Raw genomic sequence first — 18104 nt, forward strand, 5'->3', positions numbered from 1 at the left:
ACCCACTTCAGGTACCGCCTCGAGAAGGAGAGGCGCACTTTGAGGTCCCTACCAACCATTATGGACTCCTCCCAGACCAGGGATACAATCACTATGTGATGGTCTGGGAAGTGCACTGCTCTGGTGGGGAAAACATGCACCCTCAGGCCCGGGGAGGGCAGGAACATGTCAAACCTTGAAGGGGCTCGCCCATGTGTGTTGGGGGTGAGATGCCCCCGGCATCATGGAGAGAGAAGACTTCTATGATGGCCCGCAGCTCACTCGTGTGGTCCCTTCTTGGTCTGCTGTGGTCCACCTTCCTGAGGGTAGGTGAAGTCCCCCAATAGGCATTGTGCATTGTAATATGGGTCTGAGTTTATGAAACAGAGTAACTAATCTGAGTGGGGAGCCCCTGATACATCAGTGACAAGGATTCACTAACTTTCAATGATGTTATTGCCAGTAATCTTAACAAAAGGATTTTTGGAAATTCCCCAAGCTGTGAAGGAACCGTGGCGAGGTAGGTCACTTAGCCACAGCTTGCACAGTGCTTAAGTGCATACCTGCCCAACTACGTTACCACATCGTGATCCTGTTAGCCTCGTTATAAAATTTTACAGTGACAACTTTGGATTCCTTGTCAGACAGGGGCTCAACTATAAAGTTGCTTAGGGGACTCCCATCTTTGCCTTCCCCACTTCAAAGATGTCAGTCAGTCCAGGAACCTTTACCAGGCAGTTCAGGTCCACAGGCACAAAGCCCATGGTTCGCTGGAGCACTGACCAATTAAATTCCAGGTGGGTCAAACCTGTCAAGCTCAGTTCATTCCTGGCTGGGTTTGGGGTGAGTCTGATGGCATTGTGGCAGCATTTTCCTGGCTGAGCTCTTGTTGCTATTCTCCCTCTCTCTGGAGCTGGACTCCAGCTATGGAAAAAGAAACAGGAAGAAACTCAGGAGTTGATCACCCGTCCCTTAGGACCAGAAATGCAACCAAAGGGGCCAGGCAGTGAGTCCCCCCACTGCGTGGGGACCTCCCTGTATGGTGAGGTGCCAGGCGTTGATCCTCAATTGAGGTGTCAGGCAATGTTGTTCATTTCTGGAGATCCACTGGTCCTAATGCCTGCTCCTCGGATTTATATATAAGCACTATTTTAGTGGCTGTATTTGTAGCTGAGGTGGTGCTAAAGAGAACTAGCTACTTAGTATTTAAACATTACTGGCAACAAATGAATGCTTAAAGTTACAATCTCAAAAATTTCAATTTCGTTCTCTTTGGCGATACCAATGGCGAGAAGCGGTAATTGCAGGTGTGTTTTTGGACCTCACTCCCCATAGATCCAACCGGATCCAACCAGTGTCGCCTGTGTGACGTCAGTCAGTTGGCACCTGGGCCACACCAACTATAACACTATTTACTGAATAAAAAATGGTTGTTATTAAAGTAACGTTATGTACATACTCATTTGTTGTCTAACATTAGGCTAACTTAAGCTGTCTTTACACTGCCGAGCCGGGTTAAAATGCTGTAGCAGACCTGGGGTAGAATTAGTGATGATCAATTTCCACAAACGTTCTATATCCTTTCGCCCGGTATGAACATCTTTACACTGCAGAGAAGAATTTGCAGGATTCGCTGTGGCTCGTGCAATTATGTATCTCGTGCACAATAAACAGTCTTTCTCGTGAATGATTGTTGTGTGATATTTTTTAAACAACTGCCTTGCAACAACTGCCCTGATGTTTCTGGTTTTGCTAGCTAAACTGTTTGAGAATAAAGCTGAGCTGGGTGTTAAATTAGCAATCAGAACAAGAAGAATAAAACAAAAACAAAGGAAATTTCATCAAAAAAGGGCACCAAGGCTGAAGGAACATATGAGGAAGCGTAATAAAATAATAACAACGCAAATCCATACTGCCGTATTGTTTTATTTGGTTTTCCCCGGCTTGACATCTTTACCCAGAAATCAGACGCGGCTCTGCTCCACCTATATCCCGGCTTTATTCCAATCGTTATAATATATTGATGAACTTGATGGCAATGTAAATAACGGTAACGTTAAGGCCAGTTCAGATCAATGATTCGCAACGAGACGAAACGGTTTTAGAATGTTGCAGAGAAAATTGCAGCAGTGTGAACTGGTTAGTAGCAGAGCCGTTGCCTGCCCTTGGGTCTCAGAAGACCCACCATGTCAAATCGCCAAGCACAGTTTTAGAATGTTTACAATCAGACGTCTTGGAATTTTGCAAGTTGCATCCAGTCTCGTTGCGAATCATTGATCTGAACTGGCCTTTAGTTAGCTACACTGCAACGTTGCAGCAAGGTAGCATAGCATTAGCTAGCGTTTTTTTCTAATTGTTAGCTGGCATTAAAATTGTGTTAATTACATTAGCTAGCTAGCTAACGCAACGTTACCTGCTATGAGAGATGGATACTGGGTGCAACGTTGTCTAAACTAATGTTGCCTTTCTTGACATGGTCCGGTAGCTAGCGTTAGCTGTAATTTAGTAACGCTACATTGTCATCAAATGTAATACGAAAACTACATCAACAAATAATATGACCTCTCATGTTACACAAAAACTTATTAGGGTTCCATAACCCCCCCCCCCCCCCCCCTTCTCTATAACGCTAGCAGTACGCCGCTTACACACAAGGGAGTTCAAGCCTGTTGCGTTAGCTCCGCCTACTCTCTCTACTCATCACCCAACCACTGATGGGTGATGGAAAATGCGTCACTAACTATGCGCCGCTTGTGATTTTTTACTGGGAATGTCGCCACAGACACCCAGTTCTTTAATCATAAATTATAATAATAATAATAATAATATAAATTGATATAATAATAGGCTCAATCACCATTGTGTTACCTAATTCAGCGATATATAGTGACTTAACAGACATTTATTTTAATGAAAATCTTCGAGATTATTACTTTAACTAACTAATTAATTTGTTAAACTGGACCACTGATATATCCATCAAAAGAGTGGATACAATTTTTATGCAAAATGGCAACAAATAAAATTAAAGTAACCTAAGTCACAACAGGAAAACGACTGGGGAAATAAGATTAAGCAAAATAAACCACATGATCATCCTGGATCAACATTAGCAAATCTATCCAGGATCACCATGATAATGATGGTCCTGAATCAACATTAACAAATTTATCAAGGATTAACAATAATGTAATATTTATCCTGGATCGACATTAACAAATCTATCCTGGATTGACATGAGGATGATAGTTCTTGATCAACAAATCTATGAAGGATCAACATGGCGATGATGGTCCTCGCTCAACGTTAGAAAATCTATCCAGCATCAAAACAGTGATCATGGTCCTGGATCAACATCAGCAAATCTATCCAGGATCTACTGTATATGGTAATGATGGTCCCTGGATCAACATTAACAAATCTATCAAGGATAATTGAAATGACAAGGAATAACCTTTTTTCAGATATGAGAGAAAATGTGACCATCACAGGTCTTTGTGCAGTTCACCAAGGTAAACCTGTCAGTATTAAGCTAAGAAGACAGTAGCCTAACTATTAGCAAGTGTACTTGTTAGCCTAACTAACAAGCTAACTAGGTGGCTAGCCCAATATAAACTAAGAGAGCTCATTTAAACAAATAACTGGAACAGGTGCAGCTTTTTAATATATATTATTCAGATTCTTGTAATATTCATATGACTCATTTGTCTCCTATTGGTCACCTTGTCTATATAGGTGAAACCACACCTGAACTTCTTTCTATTAAGCCCTGCTGTCGAAACATGTTGGTTTTTCTTATGCCACAGCTTTTTTTGTTATAGCTATTACAATAAAGGCTTTTGTTCCCCTAGTTCTAAGAGCACTCATCTTACATCTTTACTACATTTTTACAAGAGCACCCGGTTTTTTTCTTGTTCTAAATCAAGGATTTTGTTCAGTGTTATGAACTGAAATGGGGAACTACACAATAGCTTATCTCTCTGGAAAGCAGGAAGTTTTGGAGAATTTTGAAATTACTCTGAGGAAGGTTGTTCAGCCCACACTGATAACATTAGGGGGCAATGATTGATTAGTAGAAATTGTGTTCCAGGAACAACAATAGTGGTGTTGAGATCCAGGAGCATATCCTACTTGTCAAAATCACGTTGTGCCGGGTGCTCCTTAGTTGATGGACCCTTCTCCCTTGAGAAAATCAGAACATAACACATAAACTTTAAAACTGAGAGCAACACGAATAACCATTTGATTGTCAGTTTCCATTTCAATTTCCATTTTTAAAATGAATATCGAATAACCATTCATTTGTTTTGTTTTTTATTTCACAATGAGCCAAAAAGTATACAGAACCAAGTGGACCTCTTTCTCATTTTGGACAGAAATAGTTTTTAGCAGTGACATAGCTAAATTCCAACCAAAGCACGACTTTGCACTGATATAATTATTTTGAATATAGTTATTGTTTTTGAGTAGCCTATAGTGTTTATTTGAAGTGCCTTTCTTATCCAAGTCCTTAGAAATCAATCTTAGATATTTAAATGTCTTCCATCTCATCGTGTGCTGTATTTTATCCCCGGAGTCTGTAAAATTCCAATTCCTGTTTCATTTTTCTTGGCCTTTGTGTCCACTTTCCATTTGAACAGTCTCCTAACATGACTACGATAAAATAACACCCAGGGTAAGTTTGTACTGAAAATAAATGATATGCAACACTTGATAGTACATTATAGGCTTACATAAACTGAATAGCAAAAATCCGAGGGCACCAAAAAATGACCCCAGAGGGTTTATTAAATTTTATCTGGTGCAGCAATGACTGGGCATGGCAATGACTTGATTTGTGAACCTCATATTATTTTTATATGGGGGAAAGGGGACATAAAAAGCTTGAGTTCTTTTTTATTTGTTCAGTTGTTTGCTATTCCCCAGGTGTATGTTTGTTTACTATCTGTTCTATTTTGCTGTTTTTTCTTTCTTTTGTTTTGTTATTTTTTCGGTGGGGGTGGAGACAGGGTGACTTGGGTGTGATGCTAAAAAATTCACTTAGGGTTCTGTGTTTGGGAAGTCCCCAGAGTCAGTTGGCTTGTCTGACACAGGGCCAAGTCTAAAATTGGTGCTGCATGTCCAGGCAGTTGTGGGTAAGCTGACACTGCATGGGAAGGCAGGTGGTCACAGTGGATTGGTGGCTTACCACTCCGACTACCCTGCCCCACTTGCAGGGCAACAGCTGCCACTCAGCAACATGAGAGCTTTGAGGATGAAGACAGAGAGGGGCTTCAGGGAGTGATGGCCAGATCTAAGACCAGACATTTATGTATATTCACAATTTTTAACATATGGAGTTGACCAGTAGTAGATAGCTGGTGTCCACTGAAGCATTGATGGACATTCATTTATTTGCATGCCAGCAAAAGGATCAAAAATATTAATATATTAAAAATTTGATTAATGATAAGAAACAAAGCTATTTTATGTATTTCATTTCACAGCTTGGTTTTTCCATTTATATGCTGTTGTATGTGTTTATTCACTGATTTGGGTATATTTCCACATTTATTCAATTCATTTGACATTTTGACAAGAAAAACAATAAGAAAAATGTAGATGTATGTTAGGGTTTACCTTATTGTTTCAAACAATGTCCAGTTTTTTCTTTTAATTTTTAATTTATTTTGCTCCCACGGAATACGGGCCTATACAAGTAGGCCAATGCAATCTGTATGCAACAGCTTGGCATTTACGCTATTAGAGCTTTGACCAGGTTCTAACCGCAATAGCTGTGTCCCAAAACCAGGAACTGTGCCAAAGATGAGGCTGAGGAACAGCTCTATTTAGTCGGTTTGTGTGTGAAGACAATTGGACTTTGGACAGCTTATACATGAATAGGTTTAGCAGGTATTAGCCTGGTGCGCTATTTTAGGCTCCAAAGAGTATGGAGGCGAGTTACCAGGCTGTTATTCTCAGCAGTCCATAGTCATTCCTCGGGTCAACGTCAGTGCGATTTATTTGCCGACCAGACAGTGCTTCTGCGCGCGTTTGTCTTGTGCTGGACTGTATTATAATTCATCTTAACTGCCGCCTTTCGTTCAGCCCTACTGTTTGAGGATACGTCTGTTCTGTGGCACTGACATTTCTTTGGTAGAATCTCACCAAAGAGCGCAGTGAATTCGGTGCCCGGCTGCCAAAGCTGTCTTTGAATGTGGGCTGTCATGTAGTCCCTTTGAGGGCCCCGTTGCAATTTTAGTTCCTGGATATGCGTCACGACTGGGTATTTTCTCTGGCGACTAGCTTACATCAGTAGGTCTCCTAACATACGTGCTATCGTTGAGTGACTTGTGATTGATGGGAGTTTCGCCTGCTGTTTGGCTTAATTCGTGACCTCAAAGAATGGACAACAGGAATTTCAAACCAAAGGAATGCTACGAATGAAGGGAGAAATGGAGCAGGGAAGCTGATGAAAGGCAGGTTTGTAGACGGACGTTTTTTTCTCTCGTTTCGTTTTTGTCGGGAAGGATGATTCCACGATAGAAAGTAGTTTTCTTTTCTTAGAAACGAAATTGTCTGTATTTGAGCAGCACCTAGGGGTATGATGTGATGAAAGCTATATTGAGCCCTGTGTAAGGTGCGTTGTCGTATGGTGCTTTAGTTTTTTATTCGGGAAATCGTTCGTTCCCTTGATCAGCAGACCGCAACACGGTGGCTGTCATGGGCACATTTGCTTTCGGGTGCGGTGGTTTGTTAACTGGGACACTGGTATGTGTTTCCATAAGAGGCGAATAGAATGAAACCGCGGCATAACCTTCAGCCTTTTCTCCCTGCCTTCTCCCCGACCGCCGAGGAAGTGTCGTTGTGACGCTGTAATGTTTCGTGCATCTGTGCCAATGGCACCGGTTGACCTGTTCTTCCCTCTGTTTACAACGTGGTGCGAATTCCCACAGCAAATGGAGCAACTCCACCCCCCTCGCCCCTACCCGTTTTCCACGTCTTTGCCCCCAGCTTCCTGCGTGTTTTCCTGCGTGTTTTACGGCATTTATCCCCACGCAGGGAAAAGGCACGAGATGCTGTCACCCTTTTGGTTACATGGGAAAGAGCTTTATGGTGTGCAGTATTCACGCTGGTGTCAGTGATAAGATTCGGACACACCGCAAGTTTTGGCTGCGGTCGGCGCGTGCTGTCACCCTTTTGGTTTACAGTTTCAAGTTCTTCCTGCAATGCTTACTGTCTGGCTAGTCGTTAGTAAGGAGTGAGGACAGTCGCTCCTGCTACGACCTTGAAATAAGCTCATATACTTCTTTTCATTTCATGATTTGATCCATTTGGGATGCCTATAAAATGAAAATTACAGTTGTAAAGTGCACACGTGCCCTTTGCTTATGTCTTCTGCTACCCAGGTTTTTGAAATAATGGTCAGTGTACATGTATGCAGATGATGAATCAAACACAAAGTAAAGGATGGGAATAAAACATTGTTATGTATGTCAGACCCCTGGGTGCTCTTAAGTGTGATCCACCAGCTTTATATTTCTTTTAATATGCAGCATAGCTCTGTGGTCAGAACTGCCACAACCACAGTTGAGACTACTGCAGGGTTCAGGAAATGGTGGCAAGAATGAATTGACAATACAGCCCAAAGTAAGTTCTCCTGACTGACCTGAACACCCTGTCAGTGAGAGGGGTTGAAATGAAAGGTGCATTTAGTTTCCTTAATGCAGTGGGCTAGAGAAAGGAGATTTTGGCCACTGCTGTTCAGGTTACATAAATGAGCCTGACATCAGGATGTACATTCAAATCCCACGTTCCACATTCAGATATTTACTTGCAGTGTATTAAAACCTGGTGCAAATGTCAATCAGCTTATTAACTCATTGTATCCCTTAAGGAGGTGCAATGGGCTAGAATTAAAATGAGTGTATATTCTGGCCATTGAATTGAGATTACCACCCTACAAAATGTTTTTGCAACTTTTTGCAATAATGCAGGTCATGGTAAGTGAAAAACAGTGCAGCAACATTTTTACAATTACTCTTTTCCTTTTTTTCACACCTTGTTTACTGCTACATTGTAAATGGGTTCAGATTACAATTGTAATTTGTCTTTGTGACAAAATCACGGTAACACATTTTTACAACTTTTCACAACCTTAATTAAAAATAGTTATTTTCCTAGCTGGGAAGTAGACTATTACTCACAGCTTTTTAACATTTTTTTCATGGCTCAGTAATCTTTTTGCCTTCCAAGATTTCAAGCATACATCGATGTATGTTCCAACTGGAAAAAAAATCCCAAACATCCCTTTTGAGAAAACGGTCAAGAACAAAAATTTCCATTGTAACCTACTACTTATGCAGTTAGCGAACTAACATTATTCCTCTCAGGTTTATTCACTAAATGCAACATGCATATCATCAGAATTTCCCCCATAGTTCCCCCAATGTTCCTTATTTTGGGCCAGTACCCGTGAAGTGTTTGGGTAAGGAGTTTTTTACAGGTTAAGGTGTGTAGGAGGAGCAATCCAACAAGCCAATCAAGGTGTGGATGTCAATAGTTCCCTTGCACACAGTCATACAAGGGTCAACAATTCAGTCGTTGCACAATAGCCTTTAATGTTTTTGCGATTGTTTTTTACACGTACTGCTTTCAGTGAGTCACTGTGGCTTCACCCTCAAACAGCCCTACAGGTCACTGAGGTCAGTGTGTGGGTGAACATGTTGATGGACAATGTTTGATTCGTTGAAACCAGCTTCTTGAAAGGAAAGAAACTTTGTCTTCACCAGTCCCTGTTTCCTGCTAAGGTTTCTTTTTTCCAAAATGTTCATTAAAGGACACCTAAGATAAGCTCTAGGAGTGAAAGTGTGCAACCATTCTCTCTTGCTCTTTTCTTTTTGCAAGGTGAAGTCATGCGGTCAGCTTTGAGCTTGTGAACCTGGTTCCCCAGGCCAGGCAAAGGAACACTAAAACAACTGATGCTCACTCGCAAATAACATACTGAAGCTGCACTCTGCATTTTTGCAGAATCTGGCCTTGTCCCAAGGGCATTGCAAATGGTCAGTCATTTCACGGGCAGAAAAAAGGTCAAAGGGAGGTGGTGTGGTGCAGTGGGCTAGTTAGGACCCAGAACAGACATCTGGATTGGCAATTGTTTGAATCTGGGCATTTTTGCTGGAGCCTTAATTAATATAATTGTTGTAAGTGACTTGAACAAATGATCAGAAAACAGTCAACTGTGTGTGGTGTGTTTTGGTGGAGAAAGGCTCCATACTGACAGAGGATTGAGAGGGAGGCTATGTACGGTGTAGCTGTGGCTCAGGAACGAGAGAGCAGCCAGAGACTGCTCTGTTGCTTGGCACAGCGCTTGAACCCTGCGTGAGGACAGGTGTTTCCTTCCATCTGAACTCACCCTGGCACCCGCACCCTTTTTCCGCTGGGAGGGACATTCTGAGCGAGCCGTAGTGGGTTTCACAACAACAGCAGGCCTGCTCTCTTTAGTTTTTGATGGCTGCCTCTTTCTAATAGCCTCATGATCACTTTTCATAAAATTTCTCAGCGGCCTATGCCCCATGAAGGCTTTCACGCTTCACTTCCGTCGGCTGAAAATAGTGTGCCGACGGTCTTTGTTTATACAAGAATTCCTCACCGAAGACAACCTCTACATCTGGAGAAGTGTCAGTGTGGACTAAAATCTACACTGAGGGAACTTTTAACACTAAGTTATATGTGGATAATTATGATTAGGATAAATATGAAAATATAGAAAATGGCAAAATTCATTAATTATTGCAATTTTATGTGCAAATATGTAGTTTCTTGAATAAATTGTTTACAAGATAAAACATGAACACACTCACTTGTACCCTAACCCGTGTGTGGGTTACACACGCATGCATGTACACACAGACACATATACACACGTGTAGTAGCAGGCAGGCTGCTCAAGGCAACATGTCACCCAGAAAGGTAAGCGTGGTTTTATCCCTCTTTTTTAATGTAATCAATGTTGTTTTTCTTCGTAAGTGGGTTTCAATTAATTTATATACAGTGGTGTTGAATTCAGAGTAATAGGCCTACATCTTGTTTGACTTGCTAACCAGCCCACAGGATGTTTTTGACAAAGTACAGACACAGCCAGCATTGTCTCTCTTCTCTCATTGAGAGAGGGTGCCTTTAAAGTGGCATTTCCATGCTGTCACATTGGATCTTGACAGCTGTAATCATTGCTTTGTCTGAGTAGGCAAGTGATCACGAAAAACGAAGGCGACTCACAAACAGCTGCCAGTGACAAGGCGATTGCCCTTTATATTTAGGCTGCTTTACATTATGCTGCTATGTGGAACACTGCTGTCTTTCGCTGAGGAAAACAATACATTTGGATGCCGTGCTGTGAATATCATTAGCTAAACAGTGGAATGGAATGGAAGCAGAGAAGAAAACGGATCCTGGATGGGTTACGGGGTCAGGGCTTACCCAGATTTCCTTGGCGTGAAGTGTTTTGGTGTGGAAGTACATCCCCTGGACAGGATGCCAGTGTATCACAGGGATATTACTCATAATCCACCTCTTGTAATGCAGTTTGAAGGGGCAGTGAACTCCTTTTATAATAGTAGTGATTAGCTGTGGATGAGTGCCTTTGTGTTGGAGAACCTGCCTGGACACCAGAAGGAGGGGATTTGTCTCAGAGGAAACATTTCAGAAATACACCAGGAAATGGATAGCCATTTCATGTTTTTTCCCTTGTGAGATACAGTAAGTGTCCTGTTCTGTGTCTGACTTATACCTGGCTGCAGGGGTGTTTGTAGAACATAATTGGGTACCAAAGCCACTGTGACACTCCCAAACTTTATTTATTTATTTATTTAGCTACCTTTGTAGACTAACAAAGGTAGCTAAATTAACATTTCCAGGATATCCATATATTTGGTCCTTTATAAACTGCTAGGGCATTGCGGCTACAGTATTGGGAGTCCGCATGACAAAGATTCAAACAGTCCTGTGTTTGCCTTCTATCTGAAGGGTAGGTCACTGGCACATCATGTACTGTTACTCCTGCTGTGTCTAACTATGGCTATAGAGTTGCATAACATTACAGGCCAGCTTGACATTTTAAACCACTTAGTGAAATACAGTAGTTAATCTGCCTTGTGAGGTCATCACAAATCAAACTACAAATGATGTGCGCATGAGGGATCCAGATTGTTGTGGTGCTGGGATCTGGCTATAAGCTTTTAAAACCTTACAACTGAGAAGGAAAACTGTTATACATTGATTTGCAAAATGAAATGTATATGATGAGTAATAGGTAATCAGTTAGCTGTAATCTTCGAGATACTATCTGGAGTAACTGAGTTTACCATCTAGCTACTGTGGATGTCTGCAGTACAACATTGATTTTGTTCTTTTCCTGCCAAAGCAACAAAAGTAGGTGATTTTGTATTTTTAACAAGCTTAAATATTAATGTTGATTACCAGGGCCAGTTGAAATCATTGCTTTGAGCAAGTCGCTTTAAAAACTCATAATAAACACTGTTTAAACTGTTTAAAGATGCAACTTAAATATTTCATGGAAACCACTGGCAGTTGCCATGTCCGTGGTGAGTCCATGTATAATTGCTGCACATGTAAAAGCAGCCTTTTGTGGTGAGGAGTTTGTGTGTCCAGTCAGTGCCAGGGAGCAGCAGGTTTGTTGAATCAGCTGGGGTGAAATTCTAGTAACTTTCCTAATACCGGAGGAAACATGTCCACTTCTGGTGTCGGCCCTGTGTTTACCAGAGGCCGCTATGCCTAGGCATGGTCCAGTATGATATTTTTACAGTGTATACATCTACAACATCATAATAAATGTGCAAATAAAACACTTTTAAATAAAATTTTAATAAATGCAGTCTCTATCCATTTTGTGCAGCATAACCAGTGCAGCTCAGTTTCATTTCCGGGTGTGATGCAGGAAATTCACAAAAATGTAACCTACATTTGTAATGACAGTTAACTGTTGTGCAGATGTGTGCCCCTTAGTAATATATGGTACCCCACTATTCCTCTTACTGGATTAAACGTACATTGAAACTTTATTTTATTTAATTGACTTTATGCTTTAAAAAATGGCAGCTTTGATGTGCACATACAAACACCACACATAAATGCACAACAAACGTAGACATACATGCTCTCTCCTGTCATTCTGCACACTTATGTATGATCTTAGCTCAGTGAAGTGAGGAACACAAAGTCAACACAAAGTCCCTCTCGTTCTAGTGAAGTAGCAAGCCAGCATTATACAAGGTTTGCTTGAGGCCACAATGATCTCACAGTATGTTTCTAACATGGATAGCTAGCTAGCCATCCACACTATTTGCTTCAAAACTGCAGATACTGTCGTGGCAAAATTGTAGGAAAGCTGTTGTTGTTCGACTGAGTGCCTATGTGATGAGATGGCCATATGTGTTTTTCTCCTAATCAAAATATTTCCATACTGCTGTCCCTTTTGATGGGGGGAAGAGTTCAGGGGTTTACCTCCTTCTGCCTTGAAGCTGCATCCACGCTCGCTGGATCTGCTTAATATTACCTCAGTTTTGTTTGTTTTTACCTCTTTTGTCCAGCTGATCACTGGATGGTTAGTAAATACATAATTATAAGTCTAATGTCTGTGGTAAACATTACAAGTAAATTCAAGCTGCCTCTTTGTGAATAGCCTTTTTCATAAAAAATAAATAATAGCTCATACCGTCGTAACAATAATTATGACAGGAAACTTTTGTGGTTTCAGAACTGTGACTTTTTCAGACCCATGCCTGCCTATGCCTGTGCACACCCTGCCAGGAAACTCGCTCTAGGGGCCGAACCATTGAGAGGTGAGAGCAGGGGCCTTGCTTTGCAAATGTGGATCTATCATGTTTACTCCCTTGGCAGATGCCCATGTTTCCAGGGTGGCTTGCATAGCTGGCATTCTTGCGTGTTATTGGTTTACCGTTTATACAGCTGGATGTTTACAGAGGCTGTTCAGGTCGAGTGACTGGCTCAAGGGTACGACATCGGTTCCCCCTGTCTGGGGATTGAACCCACAACATCCTGGTTTGGGGCTCATTTCCTTCACTTGTGTACCAGTTGAGGGCTTGAGGCTCCAAACATCTATCTCCAGCAGGCTCTTGTGGGCAGGGGTGGCAAACTAAATTCCTACAGGGCTGGTGTTTAGTGTTGTTTTTTTCCAGCCAATTTTGCCTGGCTTAATGCATCCAATTAGTTAATTAGCTGTCAACCTTTGCACTGAAGTGTGTCCAGTATCACTGTGATAGCAAATATCTGAATGTGGAGAATATGCCAACTGGACCTTCAGAGTCCTGATTTAAATTTTGTTTCATTAACCTTTATATTTCCTGGTGGTTAGAATCTCCTTATTCTTTCCCACTTTATGAGGGAATCTAAATGGAACTTCCAGTCTCTGTCGCTGACAGTGTTCTGGGCAGTAAGAAGCCACTCCCTCTGGGCAGTAAGAAGCCACTCACTCTGGGCAGTAAGAAACCACTCACTCTGGGCAGTAAGAAGCCACTCCCTCTGGGCAGTAAGAAGCCACTCACTGGGCAGTAAGAAACCACTCACTCTGGGCAGTAAGAAGCCACTCCCTCTGGGCAGTAAGAAGCCACTCCCTCTGGGAAGTAAGAAACCACTCACTCTGGGCAGTAAGAAGCCACTCACTCTGGGCAGTAAGAAACCACTCACTCTGGGCAGTAAGAAGCCACTCACTCTGGGAAGTAAGAAACCACTCACTCTGGGCAGTAAGAAGCCACTCCCTCTGGGCAGTAAGAAGCCACTCTCTCTGGGCAGTAAGAAGCCACTCACTCTGGGAAGTAAGAAACCACTCACTCTGGGCAGTAAGAAGCCACTCCCTCTGGGCAGTAAGAAGCCACTCCCTCTGGGCAGTAAGAAGCCCAGGGTTTCCGCCAGTGTATTGCAAGCCCGGCAGCCCGCCGGGCCTAAGCTGACCCCCCGCCGGGCCTAAGCATCGGGATTTTTTTTTTTTAATGTATTTTTAAGATGTTTTTTAAACTACAGTTACAGTGGGCAGCTCGGTTTAAAAGCTCACCAGTGACATCTGTTGGTTAAAATGTGAACGCACTCTAGGAAGGATCTGTGTTCTTTACCCTCATTGTGCATAGAGTGACGTTCAACACTTGACGCTTCCAACTATCACAAGCTAACGGTACCTAGCAAGCCACCATTTCTTATTTAGTAGGCTAACTAACCTCGTTACAAACTGCGTTATCACTTCATCTTGTTGGTAAGTATATTCTTTTTATATTAACTTAAGCAGTGTGTAGGTAACGTTAAACTAGTAGCATGAATGTAACGTTCGATATATTGTAACATTACATGACTTATTAATCTCCATCGAAATAACGACTTCACTTGTTTATTAATAACGTTAGCTTGATGACATTGATGTGCACGTCAACGTTGTCATAAAAATTTTTCCCGACCGTGAAAACTGCCTGACTTCTTTACATTTTGGACAGATGTGGCTACGGAGTAAATCCATCGTTGTTTCCGTCGCAGCACTTTCGACACAACTAATATCGGAAAAATCCTAAAATATCTTCTTACGGTGAAGAGTGCCTGACCGGCAATCGTAGAAATGTGTTAACACAGCGGTAAAATTAGGCTATATCTAGAAATACCATCTTGGGAAAAAACACTACGACTGAGGGTCAGGCACTCTTCACGGTAAGAAGAAATTTCAGGATTTTTTCGACATTGCTTGTGCCTAAAACGCTGCGACGGAAACAACGATAGATTTACTCAGGAGCCACATCTGTCCAAAATGCAAACAACATGACAACGTGGTCATGTAGCTAACTTAGCTAGCTAGCCAAACAGTCAGTAACACAGATACTTCCTTTGTGCCATTTAGGGATAATGTCAAGGAGGAAAGGTAGCCTACTGTAAAAGCCAAAAAACCTTAGACAGTTTTTTAAATGCTTAAATGTGCCCAGCATTCCAAGGCTTGTTGTAAGATTCAGTAGCCAATCAGGACTTGAATACAAGATTTTGTACAGTGCAAAAACCTTGATATTATTTATTTTAATTAATTTTTTTGTTGTTGTTGTTGAAATGTGCCCAGAATTCCAAGGCTGTAAGATTCAGTAGCCAATCAGGACTTTTTTAAAGTTTTTTGTAGAGTGAAAAAACTTTGATATTATTTATTTTAATTTAATTAGATTGAATTTCTTTTGTTGTTGTTGAAAACACAGCATTCCAAGACTGTACATTGTTGTCAGATTCTTTGTAAGACTCTGCTGTGCTGTAAATAGCCTAGTTGTTGATTTTTTAAAATGTGTGTTGAATAAATGACTTATTTATAACAACCTTCACATTACGTAGTCATATTTTCAAATCTCCAATCAGCTTTTAGCACTGACTGTAGGGCCCTATGGAATCTGTGTTATAGCTCTGTTATCACAGAAACTATAGGGCCCTACCTTATTGCTGCCATCAGTCTGTCGCTGGCCCGTGCCGGGCCCTGTCAAAAGATACTTGCCACCAGGCCTAACAACTTTTCTGGGGGAAACCCTGAAGCCACTCACTCTGGGCAGTAAGAAGCCACTCCCTCTGGGCAGTAAGATGCCACTCCCCCTGGGCTCTCGATTGTTTCTCATGACCCCTTCTCTCAGATATGATGTGAATGATTCAAACACGACTTTGATGCACAACAAAGAAAACTTAAAGCTGGTTTTAGACCACTTAACAGAACGGCTGTCAGCATATGTCCAGTAGTTCTTGCTTTCTGTTTGTTGTCCTGGCTTAATTGCTACATTTTTAATTAGCTATTGCATATTCTGTGTTTACCCTAGATTCAGTGGAATACAGTGCAGTGTAAAAGTATTTTTTTACCTGTAATGTATAATCTCATTTGTGAATGCCTAACGGAGGAAAAACTCATTTGACATGAAGCAGAGTGAAAAGAAGCAGTGGCTGGCAACATATGCTGTGGAGCCTAGCACATGACTGTCTGAACTGTCTTGAACTGTGGGAGGACGTTGCTTTGATGAGACAGCCGAAGAATATGATGAGGCCTTCCATATTGCTTATATACAAAAGCTTATACACCACTAGTAAAGTCCATATTAATAAATAGCAAAATCCTCTTTTTAAAAATAACTTTTCCTTATTAGAGACATACAGACAGGTAGCTACATTCATACCTAACTCTCTGTTAGGTATGAATGTACCCTTGATTTCCCATTTCTGGAAATTTCCTTAATCTATTTAACCAGATTGTGAATGCCTTCAAACAGATGTGGTAAATGAAGCAAAGAGACAGACATGCTTTATTTGTGTTCAGAGGGATTTTTTCCATCCAAAATAACATCCCAGTTAGGGAAGCGCCTGCAATTCTGACGCAGCTGCTCACTCGGATGAGATACTAAATTGTTTTAGCTAGTGATTGAATCTCTTCTATGCTGTTTCTTTCTGCCTTTTAAACAAACAAAGTTGAAAAGAGAAGTCAAGCTGAATGCTTGCTTTATGCAGGCAACTATTTTTCCCTTGGGTTAGCAATATACAGTGTTGTGAAAAAGTATTTGCCCCCTTCCTGATTCCCTTTATTATTGCATATTTGTCACACTGAATGGTTTCAGGTCTTTAGACAAAATGTGATGTTCAACAAATGTAAGCTGACTAAACACAAAACACATTTTTAAAATGATTGTATTTATTTTATGAAAAAAGCTATCAAACACCCATGTGAAAAAGTAATTACTCCCTTAGCTATTTAATCAACCAGTTATCCAAATTTAATTGATTATAAGATTCAGATGATTGAACACAGCCAGGATTGATTGCAGCCAGCCCTGTTGAATCTTAACCTCACTCATACTGAGCCTTACCATCAGAGTGAAGCAATCACCACAAAGTTGTTGAAATATCAGTCTGGAAAGGGTTGCAAAGCCATTTCTAAGGCACAGTGAGAGCCATTATCTCCAAATGGAGAACACTTGGAACAGTGATATATCTTCCCAAGAGTGGCCGGCATGCCAATATTTCTCCAAGTGCGCAGCGACAGCTCATCCAGGAAATCACAAATGATTCCAGAAGAATGTTCAGAGGACTGCAAGCCTCTATCACCTGTGGTAAGATCTGTGTTCATGACTCCACAATAATAAGGAGACTGGGCAATAGGATTCATGGTAGAGTTGCATGGAAGAAACCACTGGTAACCAAAAGAAACATGAGTGTTCATGTTACATTTGCAAAAAGCACCTGGATGATCTCCAAACCTTTTGGGATAATGTTCCATGGACAGATTATTCAAAAGTGGAACATTTTGGACGATACAAGTCCTATTATGTCTGGCGTAAAGCAAATACAGCATTTCACAGTAAGAACATCATACCGACAGTTAAACATGGTGGTGGTAGTGTGATGGTATGGGGATATTTTGCTGCCTTGAGACCAGGATGACTTGCCATTATTGAAGGAACCATAAATTCTGCTCTGTACCAGAAGATTTTTAAGGAGAATCTTCATCTGTCTGTGAGTTGAAGCTGAAGCGCAATTGAGTTGTGCAGCAAGACAATGATCCAAAACACAAAAGCAAGTCCACATCTGAGTGGCTGAAAAGAAACAAAATTAAAGCTTTGGAGTGGCCTAGTCAAAGCCCTGACTTGAACCTAATAGAGAGACAGTGGCCGGATCTGAAATTACAGACGTGGCCGAAAATATTGGTACCCTTCCACCTTTAAAAAAAAAAAAAACTCAATTTTCTCTGTATTAAGTTGAAACTGACAGAAGTATATGATATCCATCATTCTTTATTTCACATTGAATATAACTGAAACTTTGCTTTTGATTTACAACTTAACATATTATTTAAAATAATAAAACAAATGAAAATGGCATGGCCAAAAATATTGGTACTTTTAACTTAATATTTTGTAGCACAGCCTTTGGAGGCAATAACTACAATCAAGCACTTTCTGTAACTCTGAATAAGGTTTCTACACTTCTCCACTGGTAGTTTGGTCCACTCTTCTTGAGCAAACTGCTCCAGTTCTCTCAGGTTTGATGGGTGCCGTCTCCCAACTGCAAGTTTCAGCTCTTTCCACAGATGTTCAATGGGATTCAGATCAGGACTCATAGCAGGC

General features: G+C 41.2%; 1 protein-coding gene across 7 annotated transcripts in view; it reads left to right on the top strand.

Annotated features, from left to right (window-relative positions):
* Window positions 1–18104, top strand: part of hivep2b (HIVEP zinc finger 2b) — an 81360-nt gene that overhangs the window by 20489 nt on the left and 42767 nt on the right. For 4 of the 7 annotated variants that reach the window (XM_064334814.1, XM_064334823.1, XM_064334805.1 and 1 more), the window contains exon 1: window positions 5721–6441. The exons of 1 other annotated variant lie outside the window; for it this stretch is intronic. The gene's annotated coding sequence lies outside the window, so the exon portion shown is untranslated. Of the gene's footprint in view, window positions 1–5720; window positions 6442–10866; window positions 11389–18104 lie in introns of those variants that run through there. 2 more of the 7 variants (XM_064334831.1, XM_064334849.1) reach the window with 2 other exon arrangements.

This window comes from Anguilla rostrata, chromosome 1 (genome assembly GCF_018555375.3).
Source record: "Anguilla rostrata isolate EN2019 chromosome 1, ASM1855537v3, whole genome shotgun sequence".
Classification (NCBI taxonomy): domain Eukaryota; kingdom Metazoa; phylum Chordata; class Actinopteri; order Anguilliformes; family Anguillidae; genus Anguilla; species Anguilla rostrata.